This window comes from Pristis pectinata, chromosome 15 (genome assembly GCF_009764475.1).
Source record: "Pristis pectinata isolate sPriPec2 chromosome 15, sPriPec2.1.pri, whole genome shotgun sequence".
Classification (NCBI taxonomy): Eukaryota; Metazoa; Chordata; class Chondrichthyes; order Rhinopristiformes; family Pristidae; genus Pristis; species Pristis pectinata.
In genome coordinates, this window is record NC_067419.1 from 29,355,185 (window position 1) to 29,382,968 (window position 27,784).

A 27,784-nucleotide genomic window follows, 5' to 3' on the forward strand; every position below is an offset into this window, starting at 1 on the left:
CAAGTACAGAGATCACTGCTCATTGAAATCATGTTAGTTAGGTTGTAGCACAAATTTTGTGTGTGTCCTGGATGGAGTCAAATGGGTGTAGGCTAATTATGGCGTACCTGGTTTTCAGCACTACCCAATTTACCCTCCAATTATAATCCCCATCAGTGACATTGTTAACTGATCTGCAATTACCTGCATAAATCTCCCTTTACAAAGATTGATACTATATTGGTCACTCTTCTGCTTTCAACAATTTCCATACATCTATTGTATTCTGTATACTTCCTGCTGTTATATAGATTCTTAAACTCATAATCATAATGAAGTTAAACAATGTCATAACCAGGAACAATGATTATTATAACTATTATCAGGTCTGCATAGAACTGGGACAGATCATGCTGGATCCAGCCCTTTGCCCAGATATGTTATCTGCAGACCCACCATGTTCACACTCAACTGGTTTGGAATCAGAGAACCAATTTCATTGGCAACTCAGCCTCAGGTGACATGGTGCAGAGGCTCTTCCTTTGAAATGCCACTGCCGTATCTTGAAGCACAAGGAATAAGTTCTCACACATATTTTCTTCATTTCCTGCACGTCTGACCCCATCCACCACCCCCTATCTCTCCCCGGACAGAACAGAGATGCCATTCACCTGGCGTTCACCTTCCACCCTACTAGTCTCTGCATCCAGCATTTCATCCTTCTCCAGTTCCTCCAGCTCCAACGGGATCCCACCACCAGTTACATCTTCCCCTCTCACCAACACCCCCCCCCCCCCAACTCACTTCCTACAGGGATCACTCTCTTCCTGGTCTGCTCATTCTCTCCCACCCATCCCTCCTGATCCCCAGCCTACAGTCCAGTGGTATGAACACTGGATTTCCTAATGTCAGGTAACCCACCCCTCTGTGCTCCTTTCCTACGCCTGCCAATCCACATATGTTGACTTTTCCTCTGTTCACCTTTTCCATATCCATCTGCCCATCATCCACACGCCTATCCACCTGGGTTTCTTCTGCTCTGGGCTACTCTCCCAATCCCCTCCTTCATTTGGTTCCATCTGACAATCATCTCCACTCATCTGGCTCCACCTATCACCTAGCACCCTCTGTCACACCCCTCCCTCTCTCTGCTATATACTGGCTATCCCCCCACTACACTCAGTCCATGAGTGTCAATAATTTTAAGTTATCTGAAATTAAAGACATTTAAAAACCATTTAAACTGATGTGAATTATTTGGAAAAAATGGAAAATTTCTGAAAGATAAAAAAGAACAAACTCAATTCACACAGAATACTCAGAAATAATTTAAAAAGATACAGTGAGATAATTTCAGAAAGCCTTCCACTTGCCTCCTTGTACTGGTAAACACAAAATAAACAGGTGTTAACTGTATTAAGCTTTATATTTTTACTAGTGTATTTCATGTGATATATGTGATATATATATTTCATGTGATTTTGTCTTATGAGGATAGGTTGAGTGAGCTAGGGCTTTTCTCTGGAGAGAAGGAGAATGAGAGGTGACTTGATAGAAGTGTACAAGATGATAAGAGGCATAGATCGAATGGACAGTCAGGGACTTTTTCCCAGGATGAAAACGGCTAACACGAGGGGGCATAAAGAAGGGATAAGGGGGATGTCAGAGGTAAGTTTTTTTGTACACAGAGAGTACACATTTTTTGTACACGTGGAACGCACTGCCAGCAGAGGTTGTGGGGGCAGATACATTAGGGACATTTAAGAGACTCTTAGATAGCCACATGAATGATAGAAAAATGGAGGGTTATGTGGGAGGGAAGGGTTAGATAGATCTTAAAGCAGGATAAAATGTCAGCACAACAGCGTGGGCTGAAGGGCCTGTACTGTGCTGTAATGTTCTATATCACATATCATGAACTGGGAACATGCTTTCCAATATTCATTTTAGTCCTTCTGCAGACAGACACTCACTACAATTTACCCAGTTCTGCAACACAGAATATTTACACAGGCCTAGAATTCCCATTGAAATCACTGAGGTCTCAGATCCTATACCACACCTGAATTAGCAGAGGATCTGTATGGCAATCCTCCATAGTAATGCTGGGGAATCCCAGCAAGATTGGACTCTGCTGTTGGACTCTATAGGAGTCCAGCTGTGGGACGTGGTGACAGATGCAGCACCCATCTGTTACTACTAGTTCCAGCCAGGAAGGTTCACTTCAACAGGTTTTATAGGCAAGCCTGCAAAATGGGTAATAAACAAATCCACCCCAGATTAGAGAACTCAGAAAATTATTTTGACATTACAAATCTTTACAAGTCTGCACATATATTGTTTGCATCTGGATCTCAAAGTGATGGATTTGAAATGCTAGCGTATCACAGAAGAATATATGAAAGGGACAGAAAATTAGAGGAAGAAATACTTTTTTTTACACACAGTATGCCTTCCTTTGATATGTCCTGCTGGGTTTCTTTCAAACTGTGTTATACCTTTGAAGTATAATCCTCCTCTGAAGGGCTCCTCTTTGGATCCTGGTTAACCTCCATTTCATGGAAACAGATGCACTTTGCTGATGCCAAGTATTGGAATCCCTGTGGAGATCATCACTAAAAGCCACAGAGTTTCACTTGGTTTGTAGATTAAGATGGAATTATATTTTCATTTGCAAGTGAACTCTAGAATTGTGTGTCTGTTTATGAGGCACAGTTTGCTAAAGAAAAGCATGTCTTTCTGCAGTTTCCTTCCTAAAAACATTATACATACAATTTGCAAAGGAGGATATTTTCCAAACGTAGATGTGGGCAAATATCTCTGATCATCCACAATTATACTCTCAGATGTTTATTCTGCCAAATTCTTAACTCTGTTGCTTAAATATTTGCAAATTTTCTGAACTAAGAAATGCACCACAAATTCCCAATGAATTTGGCTCTTTTGGACCTTTTATTAATAAGGCAGAGAAGAAAGAACTTTGAGGAGCAACTATAGAAAATGCACTTGGCAGAAATTAGGTTACTGTACTCTTAAAATCACTGTGGCACTCATCCACTGACATGCAGCTCTTTTCCTGCACGTATCTATTTTAAGCTACTCTTCTGTGGAGGTGAGACACCCATGGAGTCCTTTTGAAGTTTGCCAACTGAGATATGATGATCTCACAAGGTTCTGCCTGCTGGCCTTAACAGAGGAACATTTGTGGCTCTCCCAGCTGGTAGGTCTAGCCGGAAGAGGAGCTGGGACTAGAAGAAACCCAAACAGGTAAGTCACCTTAATTCCTTTTCTCTTTTATGATTCCAGCCAATTTATAAATCAATCTGTCTATTAACCAGGAAAACTGAACACCAATTTTAAAATATATCCAAGGAATGCAAACTTCCTGATTTCCCATGCAAATTTCCTTTCCTTTTGCTCCTCTCCACTGCCATAAGTATTGGATTCAGCATCTCTGTACCTGATTGATTAAAACTTCTTATCGCTTTAAAGGTTGTAAACTGAAAGTAATACTACCCAAGTTTAATCAGCCTCTCCTTAACAATTTATCCCCTTTTAGTCTTAGTACAGCATTAATAAATCCTCCTTCTTGGGCTGATACCTCCTGCTTGAGGTGCAGCTGCTGGAATTCATCTCAATGCTCCAGATGAGATCTGACGAGGGCTCCTTATAAATGAAGCATAACTTCCTCTCCTTAATAATCCAACATTAAAGCTAATATTCTTTTAGACTGATTACTTTTTATACCTTTAAATTTGCTCTTGAAGTAATTTATATACCTGTAGAACAAAATCTCTCTGTTCCTCCATGGTTTCCAGTCTCTTACCATTTAGGAAACATTTTCAATTGTCTTTCATGGATCTAAAGTGGATTAAAACCAAAAGGCCACAACTCAGAGAAGTCAGGTTAAAAGGGAGTAGATTTAAAAGGAAGTTCTTCCAAGAACTGGAGGAAAAATGTATCTGAGATATGGAGCGATGATGTATGAGAAAGTGTTTTTGTGGCTGAGAGGGTCAGAGTGATTCCTTCTAATATATTCCAAGATATTTCAGGTTTTTGCAGTTTCTGCACTGTGGTAAACAAAGTCAACTGTCTGGCCCAGTTGAAGCAGCCGAAGTTAAGGTATAAAGTAGCTAACATGAAGAATATTTTGACAGAAACAATTATAGGCTATAAATAAAGTTTCTTTTTTTTAAGATCATGGAGATTTGTGAGCCTCGTGAAATATGTAAACCTGGGAACCCCAAATGAAACTGAATTAAAGGTAGATTTTAATCACAAAAATTAATCTGGGACAATTATTAGATAGTGTGAAGCAGCAAGTACTCTTGATGAAGGTAGCAGTCTTTTAAAGTTGCTCTCATCCTGAAAATCAGCAAATTGTGAACAACTATTCAAAGGAGTTGATTTATTATATGTAATTATGAAAGCCAATATATCTGTACGATACCATACTTTCTTTCGGCCCATTGAGTCTATGCCAGCTCACAGAGCAATCCCATTCCCCAATTATTTTCCTTGTAACCTGTTTTGCCCACAATCCCATCAACTGCCCCAGATTCTACCATTCATCCACATCCACACACTAGAGGTAACTTGTAGTAGCTAATTAACCTACCAAAATGCAAGCCTTTGGGATGTGGGAAGAAACTGAAGTATCAGTCACAGAGCATGCAAACTCCACACAGACAGCACTGGATGTGAAGGTTAAATTCAGGTTGCTGGAGATGTGAGGCAACCGCTCGACAGGCTCCACTATTATGCCACTGCTAATAATAGCATATTTTGTTTTATTTCATACAGTGTTACAGAGAATATTAGGAGGAATAAAACACTGTCAATTGGGTGAATTATATGAGTTTTCAATAGAGTAATATAGGTTTTGCTAATATATTTTGTTGGGCAAAGTACACCAATTATATTATCTTCAGGAATTGTGCATAAAGTATATGGTAGCAAAAAGGATATTATGGGAGTCATTCACATTATTTCTCTGTTGGTGAATGTTCTATCAATAATGCATTTATATCTGAGAGCATGTCGTATTAAGAACGCTCGATTGCTGTATCAAGTCTGAATTGGAAATTTAGAGGGTCAAAGTTCAGTACATTAACACACTGATGGAATGTTGTTATCAGCTTCATACATAATGTGTAATTTTCCAGCATTTAAAATGCTGTCCCATGATACTACACCAATTTTAGCTTCTGAATTACTAGGTAAAATAATTTATTTCGATGTGCACTTGGGAACTTAATTGGTTCTAGACAGTGGAAAATAGAACAAAAGGTAACAAGGGCTAAATATGATTGGCCCCCAAAGCAGGTGTGGTGTTTGCAATGAACAATTAACTCACACCTGTTGAAGACAATACAGGCAGCATGCCAACTTCGTGCCCCCTCCCCATTATCATGATTTCAGCCCAGTTAGTGCCAGACATTGCTGTTTCCTGCCTTAGTTCATGCCCACAGCATGACATCAGTCTGACTGACATCAGTTGAAGCTACCTGCTGCTGTTTGAAGTCATGCTGTACTTCTTACAGAAGAAGTGCTCTTTCTGAAGGTTAGAAGAGAGGACAGAAAAGAATGATTAGCCCATTTATCAGGGAGAAGCTGGTCCTCTACTCATTAATAGGAGGAAATCACACTTGAGGTTAATGTCACTACATGAATGCAATGCTGGAAGACATTTACTGACCTCATTTTACATCAAGATCAATGAAAACATTATAAGATCCTGACTCCCAATAACTATACCTCAATACTTAGATACTGCTCCATGCTAACACCCTCCCTTTTTAACTAACCATCTAATACCTAATTTCCATATATCCCATCACTTCCTCAAATACCTACAATTTCTCCTCAGTTACACCTACACTTTGCAGTTTACACACAATGCCAGCTGTTCAGCTATGCTAAGCACATGATGCTGACACCTTGCAACAACTCGATAAAACACTACCTCCTCTCCTGCAGGAGAAGTTGTCACATTAATAACATCATCAACAGCAATAGAACAACACGAGGAAAGTCAGCATCCAATGGCTCAACAGTCTGAAGGAGAGAGCATTGCGAAGGAATAGTATGCTTGCTATGATATCTTTGGGTACCTGTAGCATAGGAGTCCTTGAAGATGTCTAACAGTTCACACCTGATCCTCATTCTCTTATCCCACACCCTCCTTGGAAATCACACTGATTTACAGGACGTAGGAGGTAGAATCAAACCATGCCTCGTCGTACCCCTGCCATTCTATCATTCTTCTTTTGGATAACCACCTGGCTAGAAGGTAGGCAGACAGTCACTTATTCTGACACTGCAGCCACAGACTCTGATAGTAGCACTTTGCATCCCATAGAGGTTAACTTAGGGGTGGGATCTGCACATAATGAATCACTGGGTAGGAGTGTCCTATAGATTAGTCCAAGTAACAAAATCCCAGAGAGTGCTCCAGAGGACTTAGACAAGGACTTCAATGGGGCAGCCTACAGGAGAAGACCAATGGGCATGTTTGGCAAATGTCTGTTCTTTGCCTGAAAGCCCATGTGAAATGTTAGGGAGCATGGGGAAGTCCAGTCGCATGCTTGAACAGAGCTTTACATGGAGCCTGGAGCCCATCATTTCCAGTGTGGAAATAACGGCCAGCTGCATTTCATCAATGACTGACCCAAAAGCTGTGCAACATTGGATCACAGATGTCAAAGCTTCCACTGAAGCACAAAGAGAATCCACACAACACTGGAAGCCCAGATCTTTGCTGTGCAAGTTCAGCCAGCTGTCATTATGCCCCTGGGTACCATTGTTCAGAGGAGCTATGAATGTGTTACAGCATGCAGGCAATCTGCCTTCCAGCAAAATACAGAGTGCCGAGGCACTGTTCCAGGGGAAGGGCAATAGCTCGAAGGAACTAAAATCAGATGGCTTCCCTGAGGATGTCAGTGTCTGTAATCCCACACTGCCACCTCTGCCTGCCTGCCACCTCATGAGAATGTAGCTTTTCGTGATAAATCAAGGCAGTTTGAAGACAGGCCCACTGAAATTCAGAAGGCTTCAGGGCCATCTGCAGCCTCTTCCACTGAGAGGGAGTAGCCTTCCACCAGCAACACTGCAGCAGCGAGGGAACACTGTACAAGAGCAAAAAACAAACTGCTGGAGGAACTCAGCAGGTCAGGCAGCATCCATGGAGGCAAAGAGATGGTCGACATTTCAGGTCAAGACTCTGCATCAGGAATGAGAGTGTAAATGGAAGACAGCCAGTATGAAGAGGTCAGCAGGAGCAGTGAGGCAAGAGCTGACAGGTGATCGGTGGAACCAGGAGAGGAGGGGTTGATGATCAGATGGAGCCAGGTTTGGAAGGGAGGGGTAGAGATAGCGACAGAGGCTGAGAGATGATTGGTGGGGATAACAAACGGCTGCAGATTATGAAATCTGGTGAGAAAGGAAGATGATGAGTGAACCAGATAAGGGAGGGATACTGGGCATATGGGAACAGTGGGGGGAGGGGAGGGGATCAAGTGGACGACGTGTGGGTTACAGGCAGATGGAACCAGGTGGAGGTGGGGAAAGATATTGGGTAACAGGGGGCAGAGTGGAGGGACTTGGAAAGAAGGGAGTGAGCGAGAGTGCCTGAGTGGATCAGAGCGAGAGAGAAAGAAACAAAAGGGGCGAGTTATCTAAAATTGGAGAATTTGGTGTTCATGCCATCAGGTTGTAGACTACTCAGGTGGAATATGAGATGGCGTTCTTCTAGTTTGTGTTTGGCCTCACCCTGGCAGTGGAGGAGGCTGAAGATGAGGAGGTCAGTGTAGGAATGAAGAGGAAAATTGAAACGGTTTGCAACCAGGAGCTCAAGGCAGCCAATGTGGACAGAGCGCAGGTGCCTCTGTTTAGGTTCCTCGATGGTGGTATGGAAGGAGGTGTGGGGATAGGTGTTGCACCTCCTACGTTTGCAGGGTAAAATGCCAGGGGATGGAGACGGACGGGTGAGGAGGGATGAATAAACCAGGGAATCACAGAGAAAACAGTCCCTGTAGAAAGTTGAAAGGTGTGGTTAGGGGAAGATTTGACTGGTGGTAGGATGTTGACCATCCCTTTGCCTTCACAGATGCTGTCTGACCCACTGAGTTCCTCCAGCAGTTTGCTTTTGCTCCAGATTACAGCATCTGCAGTCTCTTGTGTCTCCACTCTGCAAGAGCAGCAGGATGTGCAAAAAAACTTCTTGATAAATTCTATGTGTGTGCATATGGTTTTTATTTGCTTTAATTTAATGTATAAATGTGATTCAAATGATAATTTGATTTGGTATTCACTCACTGTGATGAAACCCAAACTTAAGGCTGATCCATATCGGAAGGAGGAAAGGATAATTATGCTGGTGGAAGGTGAATATTGCTTTCTTTTCATTCATCCACCAGACTTGCCTTCACTTGACTAGTCAGCATTCAATGATTGACGCTTGAAAGAGCGATGGGGAGTTGCCTTCTTATAACATTGCTGGAGCAGAAGGAGAGGATATCTGGAAGTAATTGAAGTACAGATAAGCACCAGGATATTCGTACATGATTAACTCATGGCAGCTGCTGGATTTCCCCTGCATGATTAATACCTGAATTGACATGGCCCAATATTTTTAAAACTTTAAAACTTCACTTGCAGCACAGTAACAGGCCCTTCCAGCCCAACAAGTCCGCGCCGCCCATTTAAACCCATGTTAACCTACCAGTACGTCTTTCCAATGTGGGAGGAAACCGGAGCACCCAGAGGAAACCCACGTAGGAACGGTGAGAATACACAAACTCCTTACAGACCACGACGGGAATTGAACCTCAATCGCTGGCGCTGTAATAGCATCACACTAACCTCTACACTACCGTGCTGATATCATGCAGGGCTGGTATCAAATCAATATTATGTAAGTAATGACGGTGCTAACCACCCACTCAGTATACCTCCAGCATGCACACACAGGACACCCAATAGCCCACTATTCAGGTACCAGAGCAAACTTTAACTGTGTCCTCCAATTTAGTGAACAAAAGTGGAATGAAATCAGCACCAGCAGCACCATTATTTCAACACTGATTTAATTTTGAATAATTGTTGCAACTGATGCTGACTACAATTTCAGGTCTTGTCAAAATATCAGAACTTCCTTCAGCATTGTCAGAATAACATTTTATATCACCTGCTGTATTTTTACGTTTTATATATTTTAAGGTTTTGTATCAAGTGTCAGACATCTGACATGTAATCAGCTGGCATCAATTTTTCCATCTGGTACAAAATCACCTCAACAATCTCAAACGTGAATTCTCACATATCATAGCTGATGGTATTCACACAGCAGGTGAACGTTCTGTGTCTCTGAAAGGTGGATTAATATTGTCCTGTTGTGTGTCAAACTTCTAACTCTAGTAATTGAAAATCAACAAACTACAGGTGCTGGAAGCCTGAAATAAAAACAGAAAATGCTGGAGACGTTCAACAAATCAGACAGATCACTCTCTCGGCACTGATGAAGAGTCCTTGACCTGAAATATTGGCTCTTTCCACATATGCTACTTGAATAAGTGAGTGTTTCCAGCATTTTCTATTTTTATTGTTATCTTCTGTTACTAATTCTCTCCAGTTTTTTTCTATTCCACAGATGGCCACAATCTCAAGCAGCTTTTTAAGGTTTCAATAATATTTAATAATATACAAGGAATGTAGATCAAATGGGAACTGATATCAAATGATTGGAAACTTATTTCTGATTCATACAAAAACATTTGCCTTCTTTCTGAACTTCCAAGTCTTTTAACATTTTGATTAAACAGACCCTCTCCCATACTGGACTGCTTTATCCCACACTGAGTGAATTTTGAGCTTTGGTTATCCTTATTCATACATTCTGATCTCCCAACGTGAAACACGTCAGATACTGAAGGGATGCAGACTTGAGAGTGGATTATTCTAAATTTCTGACTTAAAGGGTTATAGCAGTCTAAAAAGAGTAAGTTGTAGTGGAGGAGCTGAATTAGATGCTGTGGCTTTATATTTCTGGTTTCAGTTTCATATGATATCTCTTGAATATTTGGCATCATTGCTACTTGCGTAAAAAGCTTTCCAGTACTATAAATTATTCTTCAATCCTTTGAGGGATGGAACTGGAGTGGGAGATGAAACTAGCAAGTGCAAGAGATGGACCAACACATTTAATTAAAATAAATACAGCTCAGTAACTTTATCACACAAGTTAGAAAGCTTTGAATGTTTTAAATATCCCTGATATTCATAAGCATTCAACAATTAATCAAATGACTAAGAAAATAACTTAATAAACATTTAATTATGAAGTTCTTAAAACTCATCAAATAATAAAACCAATTTAAAACATTTAGGTAAATTAATTCAATGAAATGTAAATTAACTAACACTTTGGTACCTCATGGCTATTTTTCTCCTTTGAAATGAATGAATATGCTGCTCCTGCACTGGGTTTAACTAGGGTTCAGCAGGTAGCTTCCAAATTGTCAGTACTGGGGAAGTGATAGTAGTCGTCATCCTGCTACTGGATTCCATTGATCCCTCGCTGGCACCTCCCATGAGCTATCTAATCAGTCCTGGACCCCACTCTTTCCCAATTGTTCTGCAGTATTTTGTCCCTCAAGTATCTGTTCAATTCTTATTTGAATGTGACAAATGGATCTTCACCCACCAGTCCTTAATTTGTGAGTATAATATTCTGGGTCTGGGTTGTCAAACCAGCCTATGCTGATAGATTATCCATAAGAAAGAAAGAAAGATGGAAAACATGATGACACTGGAGGAACTCAGCAGGCCAGGCAGCATCCGTGGAGAAAAGCAGGCAGTCGACGTTTCGGGTCAGGACCCTTCTTCAGGACGGAGAAGGGTCCTGACCCAAAACGTTGACCGCCTGCTTTTCTCCAAGGATGCTACGTGGCCTGCTGAGTTCCTCTAGTGTCATCATGTTTTTCATCTAGATTCCAGCATCTGCAGTCCTTTGTTTCTCCATGAGAAAGCCCAACTTCTTCCCAATATCAAAGTGTGTGCCCTACATTGGAGATGTGTGTGAAAGTTGAAATTAGGTTTGCCATTATTTACAACATGAGAAATTACAATGCAATGCCTTAAAGCTACATATCTTTCCTCCTATCCATAAGGAAAAGTAACTTCTATGATTTTTCTCATGGAGAGGCTGCCTCAGTTGGACAGGCCACCACTATCTTCTCTTTTTATTTTTGCCAACATATTCCTTACTTAAATTTTAGCTGTTGGTGTGGTGCAGTGGCACAGCATGGAATTGCTACCACACATCTCCAGCAACCTGGGTTCAATCCAGATCTCGGGGGTGCTGACTGCATGGAATTTGCACGTCCTCCCTGTGACCATGCGGGTATCACCCACGTGCACCAGTTTCCTCCCATATCCTACAGAGATTAATAGGCCACTGTAAATTGTCCCCATATTGCAGGTGAGTGGCAGAATCTGGGAAGAGTTGATGAGAATGTGGGGAAAATAGGTAATAATGAAAATTTGTTGGGAAATGGGGTTGGTCTATGAGCCAGCATTGATTCAACAGGCTGAAATGATCTTCCAATGTAGCAAAGAAAAATAGAAATAAGGAAATATACAAATGGCATTCCTTGGGGATTCTGAATGGGTTACACATTTTGCATGAAGAAGAATTCATGAGAGGATAATGGATTTTTAAAATTTATTCATGGCATGAGGACATCACTACTGATTTCAGCATTTACTTCCCATCCTTGGTTTCCCTGAGAGGTTGGAGTGCCGTCTTCGAGAAACAATAGTTTATGTAGTGACTGTATTCCTACTGTGGTGTTAGGTGGTAAAGAAACAACTTCTGTGATGCTTTCCCTCAATAATTGTAGTAAACCAGAGGTTCCAGAGGAGAAGGACTCTTGCCATGCCAGACTACAATAAATTATCCCCGCTATTGCAGGATGAACCAAAAGTTACATAGAGGGCAGAGAGGTCTATCTCAGTAGCAATAAAGGTTATCATAACACAGAACTTTTATCCTATTGATCCATTAAAGCCACTACAGGGCCGTCTTCATCTTGCCTTATCAGTCAGTCTGCACAACACATACATCTTAAGAAGATAAAAAAGCACTATGTTCCAAGGGATAACACTTTCATAGTATTCCTTGTGGAGAGGAGGCATTGACTGCACAGAACACAGAACTTATACCAGAAGGCAGGCATTGAGTGCAGGTTATCTTAGATGTGTGAAGCCTTCATATCACTGTGTAGGGTAGCACAGTGGTGCAGCAGATTGTACTCTAGTTTCTTCCCACATCCCAAAGATGTGATGGTTTGTAAGTTAATTACCCCAAGTGTTAGGAGAATTGGAGGGAGCTATTGGGATGTGAGAGAGAATGGTTTACATGGGGGAGGGTAATTAATGGGATCACTCCAAGACCCAGTGTAGAACCAAATGGCCTCCTTCATCATAAAGAAATATGAAAAATATAAGAAATTAATCCATAGCATAAGTTCATAATATGGATCTGCAGTGAATGAATATTCATGAACAGTTGGTCAAAGAATCAACATTTTGGTCTAGAAATTCTATCACACAGGTCAAAATTTTGTGCACTATGTAAGTGCATTTAAGTTAAATTTTGATCTCACATCTTAGGGCTGGGGTCATTTTCACTGCACAACTTAAGCCCAGAGGCCATGTTGTCAGGTGGTTAGTAATCCTCTGAGAAGTTCATTCACATGTGCCTCTCCCACAAACAGCACAGGTCATTCACACAGCAGGTTTTCACAATCATGTGAGCTATGATTCCCCATGTTAAGACAGCCATCTTAACTATTTTATGAAAGTGCATTTCAGTATGATTTAAGACTTTACCCAAGCTCTAGAGCCAACCATCTTCCCGCCATCTCCCTCAACACATAAAATAAGATAAGATAAGATAAGATAAGATAAGATATCTTTATTAGTCACATGTACATCAAAACACACAGTGAAATGCATCTTTTGTGTAGAGTGTTCTGGGGGCAGCCGGCAAGTGTCGCCATGCTTCCGACACCAACATAGCATGTCCACAACTTCCTAACCCATACGTCTTTGGAATGTAGGAGGAAACCGGAGCACCTGGAGGAAACCCACGCAGACATGGCGAGAACATACAAACTCCTTACAGACAGCGGCTGGAATTGAACCCAGGTTGCTGGCACTGTAAAGTGTTATGCTGACCGCTACACTACCGTGCCTGCCCCTACACTACTGTGCCTGCCCACATCTCCTTGTTTCAACAACCAACCTCCCACCCCACACAACCTCAAGCTCATGTGGTCCAGATCTTAGATGCAATGATGCCAGCCCCAGAGGAACACTTCTCTTATCTTTATGCCCATATATGGACACCAAGTTCCCTGTCCTCCCTGAATCAGTCCATCCACCCCTTCCACCCACATCATGCTGGACACCCAAAAAACCCTATTGCCCATGATCAGTGATCCACCATTGAGCTATTTGCCATGATGGAGCCAGCAGAGGAAAAGCTGTTCATTCACTTGTGCAAGGCCTTTCTGGTGCACTTGTCACCGAGGGCCCCACAGTGATGAATATTACTGTGAGGTCGGCTGAGATCAACCCTCCATCAGCACCCTGTGCATTGGCCAACTATTTGAAGGAAGAATTTCTAGGCTCATGGAGGTTAATATCCTAAATTCCTTCATCACAGAACAGTAACTAGCACTTCACCTGAAGGAAAGCAAAAGGTGAATCAACAGTCGCAGGGAAACCATGGGCCAACTCAACTCCCAGTTATTGCCATTCTCACAAAAAAAGAGCTTTACAATTCATGGCGATAGTCTGTTGCTAGTTTATTATAATTCTCCCATTTTTAGGTTAATAATATTTCCACCATGATCTGCAGAAATTCCATCCTTTCATAGACATCCACATACATTGCTTTGCAGTAAGTCACAGCCCCATTAATTTTAATGAAGGGAAAATCATGGGCTGTGCACTGCAATTTTCCACTACAAGCTACCTGCTGATAGCAGTCCTAATATTATTTGGGATAATTACAACTACCTCCATTCCAATCTCTTTCTCAACCTATTTTAGTGAGACTACTTTTAAGTGGATATATACCTCATTATGAAAATATTTGCAAGGCTTTGATGAAAGAGCATGGTGTGTGGTTAGTTGGATAACTGCTTCAAAGCACCACATGTGCACTACAGGCCGAGTGGCCTCCACTTGTGTTATTCTGATCATCGCTTTACTGAGTTGCCATCTTTTCCTCTTTCCTCCAACTGTGCTGAATCATCACACTATCCCTCAAGCTAAAAGCTGTGTTTACACAGGCAGTTCAACATTGCCACAAAGCAATTTTCATTTCACACTGATGTCAGACTTGCATTATAAATCCAGAGTCAATTCCCCACCTGTCCCGAGAAGGCAATACAATGTCCTACTAAGGATGTTCCCTTGCACCATGCAGGATTGACAGTGGATGGAATAATTCCATACAAGGACCTGGTAGTTTTCAACGTAACTAGAAAGTATCTGCATGTTGATACATGCAATCACATCTGTGCCCTTGAAACACTAAAATGTAATGGCTCAAGATGGAGCACTCTGCATATGTATAAGTTTTGCAAAAGTATGTATGTGGATGCATATCACTAAGTCAGGAAAATTCAAGTTGGAGACAGATGTTTGAAGGCTCAGGTCTGGCTGGAACATGTACTGGACTCAGACCTGAATTGCACTTTAGTTCAAGAGGAATTTACCTTCCCCCACCCCACCCTTATCATACTAATTGTAACTACTTAAATGACAAGTTGACAAGTTTGAGAACCCACACAGAATAACTCTTAATTTCTTTCTTCATTGCTCCTCATTTAAACTGTTATTGGACCTTTGTCTTTCATTTAGATTACTCAATGACATTTTTAATTATAAGCCAATGAATGATAACCATAATAATTACTGAAAGGAACAACAAATGCGAGGAGGGTTATTTGAGTCGCCTTATCCTTAGCAAGCTTCAGTGATTTTTTAATATTTTCTGGAGTCAAATTTTCTGAAAGATTTAAAATGAGCTATACACACATGTTGAATGCTTAAGATTGAGCTCAATTAAAGAATGATATTTTTTAATAAACCTTTTTAATCAGGTGCTTCTCAAAATTAATTGATTTGAGTTGATATTAACTGTGGTTTTACAGGTTAATTGTGTGATACTCCAACCAAATAGATGCCACAGCTTCGGAAAAGTAAGCAATAATAATTTAAAGCCGATTTATATAAAGATGTATCTTTTAATTTTGAAGTTGCCTGAAAGCATGACACATGGAAGTTATTCATGCATGTCAGAATTTACTTTGATCTTATTTTTGGAAAGTGCATTGAAAGTGACATTGAATATAAGATGACATTTTATTCATTTTGGTTAAATATAATTAATTAACTGTGGTAATGAAATCAGATGTTGAGATACCGACACATGACAGTATTGGATACAACAATTTCTATTAGTCTTTTGTGTATTATTTCATTTTCACTTGCCAATTTCCTCTTTTTTTCTCACCTTTAAAAGCCTTTGATTTTTGCTGGGAGATAGGGTCACAAATGCCGGGTGTACTTCCCTACTTCAAAGCCAAGGATGAGTGTTCACAGAGGAAATTATGTTGGAGAAACATCACCACTCAGTTAAATCCTGCAGAAAGACAGCAAACATATTTTTTTTGACAGCTGGATTCATTGGATAATGATTAGGAGTGGAAATCTTGGTTGATTCCTTGTTACGTTTCACTAGATAAGGTGCTATTGAGTTCAGTTGTTGTGTAGTTGGAGATCCTACCCCTTTGATACCACACCCGATTAGAAATCAAATCTACCACTTCCTGCTATTGTGGTTTTTACCTACTAGTTCAGCAAGGAAGCTGCATTTTATGTTTTCAATGCTGCAAAGACTAGAGATGGATGAAATTCCTCCCTCCTCCTCCCACTGAGTGCATGAAAAGACAATTGCACACTAAGAAACTGATCATTTTCTCCAGTTGTGCTCCTGGAAACTGAATCCCCACTATGAGATTTCTCATGTCGGCATCAAACTGCAACTACAATTACAACACAAATGAACTTCACAGGGCTTTGCAACCAAATTTCCTTTTAGAGGAAGCTCAGGAGCAAGCTGCCTCGTAAAATCTGACACCACTGATTCCTGATCTGCAAATTATGCACTGTTACATTTTTGGGACAAGTTTGTATTACGAGGTTGGTTCTTTATATTTAGATTTTGCAGCTTCAATGCATTTGTAAAATATTAATATTACACTTAGTGATGGAGACTATGTTTGGTACCTTGCAATGTAATTTCTTTGCAGACAGAGAATGAATAATAGACATAATTCCCTTTTGATACTTACCAGAGTCATTTTTTTCCAGACCTTTCCTAAGCTATGTCCACATTTCTGATCCTCTGTTCCCTCTGTGTCTATCACTGTTCAATTCCTAAAGACCTCAACTTTTCTCCATCCTATTGGTTACCCTCTTCAATATTTCTTTCTAATTTTCAGCATTTTATTTCCCATGTCTTTCTGTGGATCATTTTGAATTTTTTTTTATCTGAGAGCCCCACGTAAGTACACATTGCTTGTCAAGCTGTTATTTTTGTATATCAATGAACTAGCAACAAGGGGTATAAATTTAGGATTAGAATTAGAATCTGAAAAGGAAAATTAAAATCATGTTTCATGCTGATTGTTGCTGGAACATAAACTACATTGCTAAGTCTATGAAGGCTGAAATAATCACAGCACTGAAGATAAAATTAGAACAACACTGATGTAAAAAATATTAAAGAGTACAAGGTAACTTGATAATAAATAGATAGTGCCAGCGTGGAGGTAATACTGGAATAATGATAATGGGATAAATGGCCTCCAATGCTGAGCATGTTTTTATTTTTTTGTGGTTTCATTCTGTCCTAGGAAGATGGTAGGACATTCTATAGATGACTGAAGGTTCTTGAGGACTAACAATATGTATCAAACATCTTAATACAGAGACTAAGGGGAATACACCATAGGTTCAAAACTCAGCATGAGGTTTTGAAAATGTAGGAAGTTAATTTTAAAGACATCGCTGAAGAGTTAACGCCACCATTAAGTCCTTTCTTTTCTAACCTAAATAGCAAATGATGTAATGACAAAATACAGTACTGATAATTTTCTTTTCATGGCTGCACATTTCAGGAAATCATTGATATCCGCCCCCACTAAGCAGCATGCCCTCAAATTCTGTGATACACATGCTGTACTGCACATACTTTGTCAATTGATTAGAATCCCAATATAGGAACTATTCCATTTCCAAAAGTGACTGGATATTACTGCATTAATTCAAACTCTAATAGTGACAGAAGCAAAAACAAACAGAGGAAATACAGGAAACCTCAGCAGGCCAGACAGAATCTGTGGAAAAAATTAAAAGGTCAATGATTTAGGAAATGGAGACACAAGAGACTGCAGATACTGTAATCTGGAGTACGAAACAAATTGCTGGAGGAACTCAGCAGGTTAAGCAGCATCTGTGGAGGCAAAGGGGTGGCTAACGTTTTGGGTTGAGACCCTACATCAACATACACATCGCCAGAGCTTCTTAAAAAATGTTAAATTTTGTTCTCTGCACAGATGTTGTGAAATGTTGAGAGTTTCCAGTATTTTCTTTTTTTTTCAGGTTTCCAACAGTATTTGATTTCATTAATATCAATACTCTATTTAAAGTAGGCCACATACATCTCAACAAACTTGTTGAAGTGGGATCACATAATCTCAGCATTTAAGAAGCTACTGGAGAATGAAATCATCCTCCTCCCAAAAATCCTACCCATACAAAAATGCCATATTATAGCTCCCCAATTTCTCTAATATAAAATGAATAAATGTAATCAAGAATTATGTTTTGATTCGTGTATTGTATAACTGCATACATCAGTGCACTGTCAACATAGTTAAAATGCATAACACAATATGTTTTGATTCAAGGGGCCAATCCTTTGCAGGGGTCCATTCAGTTATATATCATTCTGTCTCATATACGAGGTCTAGTGTGTTAATGCCTAAGAAAACACTCACGGATATGTTTTTCTTCTCTGTGTTCAGCATGCCCTCATTAAGCATCATTTATCATAATAAACCCCCTTGGGCACAGGTTCAAGAAATATGAATGTTCCCTAGTCCAAATGGATCCTCAAGAACTGTGAACTGCTCTGTGCTGTAAGTGTCTATCAACAAACACTGATAACTACCTGCTGGATATTAAATTTGTGTCTCAGCGAATCTGGTAGCTTGAAAATTTCTAATCATTTTCTGAGCATTTTGCAAAATGTGATAAATCCATGAGACATTTTGAATGAGCAATTTATAAAATGTCACTGGCAAATCTTAACTTTTAATTAGAGTTCTCTTCTCTTATTTGTTATATGAATAGTGACCTAATTAGGCATACATTAAAAAAAATTACTTTGGCTTGTATCTATCTTTACATGAAAAATATGAAGGATATTTAAATGATATTTATCTTACTGTGTTAAAGGTCTGTGACGCATCATAAAAAAGATGAAATGTTATAAACTGTTTTGCTTTCAAATAGACACTCCTGTATGCATAATGACAATTGGTATATTTGTCTCATTTTATAATCACTGAATTAAGTATAGAATCTAAAAATTGTACCCACTTCTGAGTACGATTTGTCTATTGCATGATGCCTTGGAACAAGCAAAATTAGCATGTTAAAATGAAAACAATTTGCTGTTCAGAAACCAGTAGGTGGCACTCATCTATGATTTATTTTGAAAAATTGTGTGTTGCCGAACAGTGTTTAAATAGATGCAATTTCCCCCAAATATCATAGTAACAATTTAGTTATATAAACTTATTCTGTGCTGCAGTGTATGTGAAACAAAGTTGTAGCTGACAAGTCTTGTATGTATCAACATTTAAACAGTCAATTAAAGCACATTATATGTTATGAGTAAAATGTCAGTAAATAATTAAAATGTCAAATTGCAGGTTAATTTTTCTATAGTTCAGAAAAATATACTGATTGCTTTTAGTTAGTTTTTATTAGTAAGTTTAGTTACTGAACTATGAAAAAAAATCTCACAGTTGGGGATTTCATACATTCAGAAACTTTTATCACAAAGGTTTGTTGGATTTCCAGTGTTCCATAACAATAGTCGAAAGCTACATCTTAAGACTGACATGCATGAATCACAATGGCAGCAGGGCTTCATTAGCAGCTGTGGGCTGAATGTGCTGGCTGTTTTCTTCAGAATGTTTCAGACCTTTGTGCAAACATAAAGTCCAAGACTTCCTGAAAGCCAGGCAACGATGGATCTGACCATCTGCTCCTCACACCTGACCCTCAGTTTCACTCCAGGAAGAACTGGAATAGGAACAGCTACCCCATTCTTTTGACTGAGGTTGGCCACTCTATGGAACATAGAAACAGTACAGCACAGTAACAGGCCCTCTGGCCCACAATGTGGTGCCAAACTAATTAGCTAATAACACCTATTCCCTTCTGTCTGCATATGGCCCATATCCTTCCATTCTCTGCACATTGACATGCCTATCTAAGAGCCTCTTAAATGCCTTTATCATATCTGCCTCCACCACCACTCCAGCAGCACATTCCAGGCACCCACCACTCTGTGTAAAAAAAAACTTGCCCCACATATCTCCTTTGAACTTTTCCCCTCTCACCTTAAATGCATTCCCTCTAGTATTAGACATTTCAATCCCAGGAAAAAAATATTGGCTATCTACTTTACCTGTGCCTCTCAGGTCTTCCCTCAGCCTCTGCTGTTCCAGGGAAGATAATCCTAATTTGCCCAACCTCCCTTTATAACACATGCCCTCTAGTCCAGGCAGCATCCTGGTAAACCTCTTCTGAGCCCTCTCCATAGCCTCCACATCCTTGCGACCAGGATTGAATGCAATATTCCAGAAGTGGCCTAACCAGAGTTTTATAAGGCTGCAACATAACTTCCTGACTCTTGAACTCAATGCCTTGACTAATAAAGGCAAGCATGCCATATGCCTTCTTTACCAACCACTTTCAGGGAGCTACGGACTTGGACCCTAAGATCCTTCTGTACACCAGTGCTATTAAGAGTCCTGTCATTAACTTTGTACATTTGATCTCCCAATATGGAAATCATGGAGAAAGGCAAGTGTGATTGAGCACCTTATTTATTTCACTTTCATTAAAGTTTTTAATTGCCAGATAGCGTGTTAATGCATTTTAATTCTTTTTAAATAATTTTAATATTTGAATTGTCTAAATTGATCTTAATAGGTTTTAATGCTTCTGATGGCCATTGACAGCTGACCAAATTTGACTGAAATCACTTCATCTGGCTACAGATTAATATTACACACAAAGAACCTACAACATCCTAAAGAGTCCAGCTCACCCAAATAGCCGATGTAGAATTGGTATAAAGGAAAGCTCAGTGATTAAAGGAACTCTGTTTCTAAAATATGGAAATACTGGTGATGTTCTCCAGAGCACAGCAGAGCCTGGAAATTAAAACTGAAGGCCAAGACAGCCTGGAGAGAGCAACAACAATGTTTAAGAACAATAGGTAAGAAGAAAGGTTCTTGACTCACTGTCAGGCTGGTTAGCTCTTGACTAATTTAGTCACATTTTTCAAGAATATCTTCCATTGGAGGATCTGGTACAAACTCACAAAGGAGGAACAACGGCACTGCAAGTACGAGCAAGAAAAATAGCTACAATTTTAGGTGAATGAAAATCGGTCTGACCAGAGGAGAGAGAACCTGTTGGTTCTTAATGGAAGATAACAGCCATGAACAGACAGTTGACATCACTAAATGCCAGTTCTCTGCAATCTGCAGATATTAAATAACTGGGGTAAGCAGGGTAACACATCAGTCACAAAACTCTTTTCATCCTCGACACCTTGAACAAAAGGATGTCCTTCACTTTTTTAAAAAAACATGGCCTGAAAGGGCACAGGGCACTGGGCATAAATTCATCGGGAAATGTTCTGCCCTGACTACAATTACTTCTCTGTGCATTAAAAAAATGTGTGTAATTGGCCCTGACTGTCACTTTAAAAAGCTTTTGTGTTTTAGTCTGTGAATTCACTTTTCTCCTCCAGTTATATTTGGAAAGGCACCTGAAGAATCAACAAAAGATTCATGGTTCTTTGGGTTGCTATAACCCTGAGGGATTTTGTTAACTTCTCTGTTAATAAAATATTGGTCTGTTTTAAAATGGAATTATTGAAGTGAACTATCCTACTTGTGGCTAGATTCTGGTTATTGTAAAATATGAGAATTCTGAATAGGAGACTAGAACATATAAATTTTGATTATAATGGAAATTACTATTTCTATGCAACAACTTGGAGACATTTTGTAATTCAACAGTTCTAACCAACCAATGATTAATTCTGATGGAACTTTGGAAGCTACATTAAAAAATGATTTTTTAAAATTCATTGTGGGTATCACTGGGAAGGTCGGCATTTATTGCACTTCCCTAATTGCACTTGAGAAGGTGCTGGTGAGTCACCTTCTGAACATCTGCAGTCCTTAGTTTGACTGTAATGCCACAATGTGATGAAAGATGTCATCAATTTGAAGAATGAACTTTGTCTCCACAAGGACTTTCCAGCAGTTATTCCTATCAGCTGGTTCTGCCACTGGTTTCTTGGTGAGGTCAAGGTCAAGTACATTTATTGTTTATTTTGGTTTACTCATTACATACCACAGACTCTACCTGCGGGCTACAACCTAAAGGACTTGGCCAGTTCAGACACTGAAGGTGCCACCAAGCTAATTTTGACTCAGATACATTCTGGGTCCAGCTACTTCCAGTCCTTCTTCCGGGTGTTGATTAACTTGGAGGAACATTGATTCATTAGCTGAGAAAGGACTGTAGGTGATAACCAGGAGAAGGTTTCTTTGTAGACAAAAGGTGCTGGAACCTAGAGCAAAAAATAGAATGCAGGATAAACTCAGCGGGTCAAACAGCATCTGTAGAGACAAAAGGTTTATGTCACCATTTTGGGTTGAGGCACTGTATCAGGACTGAGAGAAAAGAGAAAAGATTGATAAGATAGAACATAGAACAGTACAGCGCAATACAGGCCCTTTGGCCCAAAATGTTGTGCTGACCTTTGAACCTCGCCTAATACTATCTAACCCTTTCCTCCCACATATCCCTCTATTTTAAATTCCTCCATATGCTTATCTAGTAATCTCTTGAATTTGACCAATGTACCTGCCTCCACCACCACCCCAGGCAGCTCATTCCATGCCCCAACCACTCTCTGGGTAAAAAACCTTCCTCTGATATCTCCCTTGAACTTCCCACCCATTACTTTAAAGCCATGGCCTCTTGTATTGTGCATTGGTGCCCTGGGAAAGAGGCGCTTGCTGTCCACTCTATCTATTCCCCTTAAGATTTTGTATACCTCTATCATGTCTCCTCTCATCCTCCTTCTCTCCAAAGAGCAAAGCCCTTGCTCCCTTAGTCTCTCCTCATAATGCATACTCTCTAAACCAGGCAGCAACCTGGTAAATCTCCTCTGCACCCTTTCCAATGCTTCCACATCCTTCCTATAATGAGGTGACCAGAACTGGACACAGTACTCCAAGTGATATCTTTATTAGTCACATGTACATTGAAACACACAGTGAAATACATCTTCTGTGTAGAGTGTTCTGGGGGCAGCCCGCAAGTGTCGCCATGCTTCCAGCGCCAGTACATAGCTGTATGAGGGATGGATGGGACAGAAGCTGGTGGGTGATAAATGAAACCAGATGGGGAGAAAATGAGGAGCAGATCGAACCAGGTGGTGGTGGAAAAAGGGGAGGATGGGAAAGGTGAACAAGGGGAGAGGAAAACTAGGATATTATTGAGCCAGATGGCTTATTTCAATAGACTGGTAATTTCATTTCATATCTCTTGAGAACATAGAAAGAAGCCATTTGGACCATTCAGTTCTCTCCCAGATCACAAATTAATCCCATCCTCCACTGATTTTCCCTGTGATCTATTCTCCCCAGATTCCTATTAATTCTCTCACCTACCTACACAAAGGGTAATTAACAATTTACTATGACCAATTAACCACCAGCCTACCTGTGGTAGGAAACCAGGCACCTGGAGGAAACCCATGCAATCACAAAAACAACATAAGGCAGTATCAGTGGTTAGGACTGAACCCCAGCCACTTGAGCTAGGAGGCTACAGCTCTACTAACTGTGCCACTGTGCTGCTTATCATTATGGTTATCATTACTAAGAAAGTAAAATTGGCAGAAAAATCAATCACATTGTGTCACTGATGGACCAGGTGGGAATATTTTGTTTTATTTTCCAACCATAATATTGTCTTGGACAGTAAATTTCCTCCAGGATTCATGAGCAAGATGGAAAGTAATTAATGGGATCTGTAAAACTGAATGAGAGAATCCACTGAGGAACTAAGATAGAAACAAAACAAAAACATCTCTGAGTGGGATATTTCCTTGTTAGATGAATCAGAATAAATCACCTGGGTACAATTTATCAAAAGACATCCAAATGGAAACAATGTAAATTCACGTGAATGTCATGAATGTGTGCCTGAGAATAGTTACATGATGGCTTTTATTCTTAGATCTTTTATCCTTCTTTCTTTAACCATATGAAAACTGCTTTTAAAAGCCAGTCCATTACTTGAGACACCTTTGAGCAAAGATTTTCAAACCAGACCTTTCTCCCTGCCCCTTCCCACAATCCCTATGATGTCATAATATTAACTAAAAGTACAGAAAATGCTTGCATTCAATTTCAGGTGTGTCATGCTATTGGGATATCAGTCCATATGTGCCAATGCCATATGTTCCGTGTGAGTGAACCAGCATACCAATGCACTGAAGACTGGATTTCAGACATGGTCAGTTACATTTTAAATCAAGGCAAATCCACATGCTCCCCAGAGAGACTGACTAATTAATGAAACAATCAGGAGAGAGTTAAACAAACTGGTAGCTGTCAAAGGGACTAAAATCAAAATAAAGAGGAATGTGGTTATTCAAAATGTGGACTTGTGTTCTATTTTCTCAGTAATGAAATTGGCATGATTCAGGGCTGAAGTAAATTAAAATTAGCAACATAGAATCAAAGGATTGTTGCAGCAAAGGAAGAGGCCATTCAGCCCATTGTTTATGCTGGCTCTCAGCAAGGACTATTCACAAGGTGGATGCTGATAAAGAGAAAGTCCAAGAGTTTTAATGTCCATGATTTCTTAAAAACATGCAACACTGTTTCCTGAACAAAGTATTATGTTTTAAAATAAACACAATAATAAATTATTACATTTCTGTTAATGGGAGCTTACAATGCTCAAATTGACCACCACATTTCTTACATTATAAAAGCAATTGCAACTAAAAGCATATCATTGGCTGTAAAATGCTTTGGGGGCATTCAGAGCTCAGTAAAACTATTTTATATATACAAATATGTCCTTTCTCTCTGTGTATCTGATGAATGGTATTTGTTAAATAAAACTTAGACTAGCTGTGTGCACTTATTGTATATGATATTAACTAAGTGCAGGCACAGTAGTGTAGGGGTTAGCGTAACGCTATTACAGCACCAGTGACCCGGGTTCAATTCTGGCCATTGTCTGTAAGGAATTTGTATGTTCTCCCCGTGTCTGCGTGGGTTTCCTCTGGGTGCTCAGGTTTCCTCCCACATTCCAAAGATGTACGGGTTAGGAAGTTGTGGACATGCTATTTTGGCGCAGGAAGCGTGGCGACACTTGCAGGCTGCCCCCAGAACACTCTACGCAAAAGATGTATTTCACTGTGTGTTTCGATGTACATGTGACTAATAAAGATATCTTATCTTATGTTATCCAAGATGTTCCAAGAGAGTCAAAGGTAAGGTTAAAGTGATTCCACTTAGGTTCAGGAGGAACAAATATAAGAATATTTCAATCTGGTTGACAACTTAAAGTGATTTAGAGAAAAAAAAAGGAAGTTTTTTGTCTTTATGTGAATGAAACAAACTGGAGATAAAATGGAACCTATGGCTTCATGGTGGAAATTCTGGTTCAGCATGACTGATCAGCTTGAAGGGGTCTTTGTGGGGATTCAAACTGTATAAATTTTTCACCATTTAATCTTGTCTTGGCAAAACCCTCAGAACACAGATGTTCTCTTCCATATTTTCCTCAGCCAGTCTCAGGATAGTTGGTGAGCCCTTCAGTGGCAAAGCCACAGATAAATGCCACACATCGTAGTCAAATTCCTTTTTTCTTTGCTTTCTCTTTACTCTTTTTCACACTGCCACAGAGAGGCGAAGTTCTTTAATGTCAGAGGGTCACGATTTAATACAATACCATGGAGCTGTTGAATCAGGGCAATGGTTGTCAGGCTAGAAATAGTCATGTTTGTTATTTCATGGGCCTGAATCATACACAGGTTATTGACACCAGACTAATAATGCAGCCATGGAAATTTGCTAGCAAAATCCTTGATATAGATAGAGGCAAAACATCCAGAATTTAGAGAGGAACAACAAACTCGACAAGACATGGAGCAATCAAGTTCCATCCCAAATTCCAGGTCCATATCCCTGCTGATACCCTCATTTCTTTCTCTCTAATCACAGAATCTTTATCTACTTGATTTTTTTAATATCAACATCAATCCTAGAAATTAAAAGGATTAAGTTTTATAACTGGATAACCAGATCTGTTTTTCCAGTAGTTACTATTGTTACTATTATGTCTCTACTTGGCACTGTCTACCTCTGCCTGCTCCATTCCCTTTGTTTCTTGCTCTTTTTGCCTGTTTTGGGGTCTGCTATTCCTTCTTAACCTTTCAGCAAGAAATACCTGCTGTTCAAATGAATAACTTTTAAAAGTTTAAAAAATCTATTCAAATTCACCAAGCAGTTTATATTGTTAATTTTCAAACTACACCAACAGAAGTGGAATTGCAATCATGTTTTGACTTTTTCTGCTGAGAATATTTTTAAGAGTACAAGATTGAAGTTCAGAAATAAACTTATCCTTCATAAAGTCTTTGAATTTTCCCTTCAGAACTTCTTCAATTAATTTTGAAAGGAAAGCAGATAGTATTAGAATCTGCAGTTGGTGTTTCCACTTTATCTGGCAAATGCTATTGATTTATCCCCAGAAATTGTACATTGCACATGTTCCTGCAATAGTAATTGTTTTCAGATAATAGTCAGGAATTTAGTCATAACATTGAATTCCTATCTATATATTCAAGAGAGCTTCTCAGATGACTACTTCAATAGATGTAATGTAAAACACAAAGAACAACCTTATTGTCACATTCATTTTTTTTATTATGAAATAAACTTTTAATGTGATGCTTCATGTCTAAAATCTTATTTTGGATAGTTAGAAATTATAATTATAGAGAAAATCAGCCAATTTGAGTGGTTCCTATTCTCTTATATTATTGTATATTCTTCTTCCAAGTCATCTAAAATTGTTTATTTGAATAAGTTTTTCACTGGCAGTTTGCCAGCTACTTTCATTTCTTTAGATTTGTCCGTTGCTGTTCTTAATTTAGTGCTGCTTCACTTAGAGTAATTGTGACAGGAAACTATGCCAGGTAAGATGTACAGGAAGTGGCATGCCAAATGAACTCTGTATGTAAGACTTCTAATGTGTTATAACTTTGTAGCTTGATAGTTGTGTTGTTCAATTTAATTATGTACTAAGTTCGAAAAGTGCAAAGTGTATTTCAAGAACATGAAACTGTTTGTAATGGTTTCCTGGGGCAAATTTGAAAGGCATACCAGATTCTGCTTCATACTAGATTCTGCTCCACAAAAGAATAAACACTCAAGCAAAGACTTGCATCTTCATTTTATGCATTCAACATTAACAGTAATGGTTTTTTCCTGAACTTCCAGTCAATTCCTGAGAAAAATCTGCTTATATTATCTAGCTATAATCTCCACTGAAAATGGTTGCTCCATTTAAATATATGTATTTTTAGATTTGACAACTGGATGCTTTACCTTGTTTGTTTATAATTAGAATGGGTTCTTGCACTTAACTCTGTAATCAATCACTATTCCAACAAATTAAATTTGGTGCTTGATAAATTTATACATGAATTGAACAATCATTCAATGCATCCGATCACTTCCTATTCAGAATAATTTACAGAGCACTGGATGCACTTACACTTATAATCATGATCAAGCATAAATTGTTCACCAGTTATTCACCCTTCCTTTGCTCGGTACTCTCAATATTTTTAGTTCAACCTATTAGCCATTTATAACCACACAACTTTTTATAAATGCCACAGATTAATAATGAATTATGTTTAATGAAATCATTCAATGGATCAATGTTATCAATGAAATTTTATTGAAAATTAATTATTGTTTTTCTAGCAGACAATGGAAAATCTAAGACAATGAGTTTGTGTTATAAGTAAAAACATCCAAGTGACATAACAAGTGTTTGTAAGATTGCTTTTTGTTAGTGATTTGACTGGCATGTTTATCTTAACCATAAGTCTATATATCAAAACCACTGTGTTTTTCCCACCAGGCTCATATAATCAAAGGCCCAAGAAGGTTGATCTCATCACATACTTTGGCTTTCTAAATCACCTTCTGAGAACTCCTCTGAGTTCCTTGTTGAACAATTAGCCCCTGCTCCCCAGACCATCAGCAGTCTCAAATATGAAGTCACCCCAACCACTTCCCAG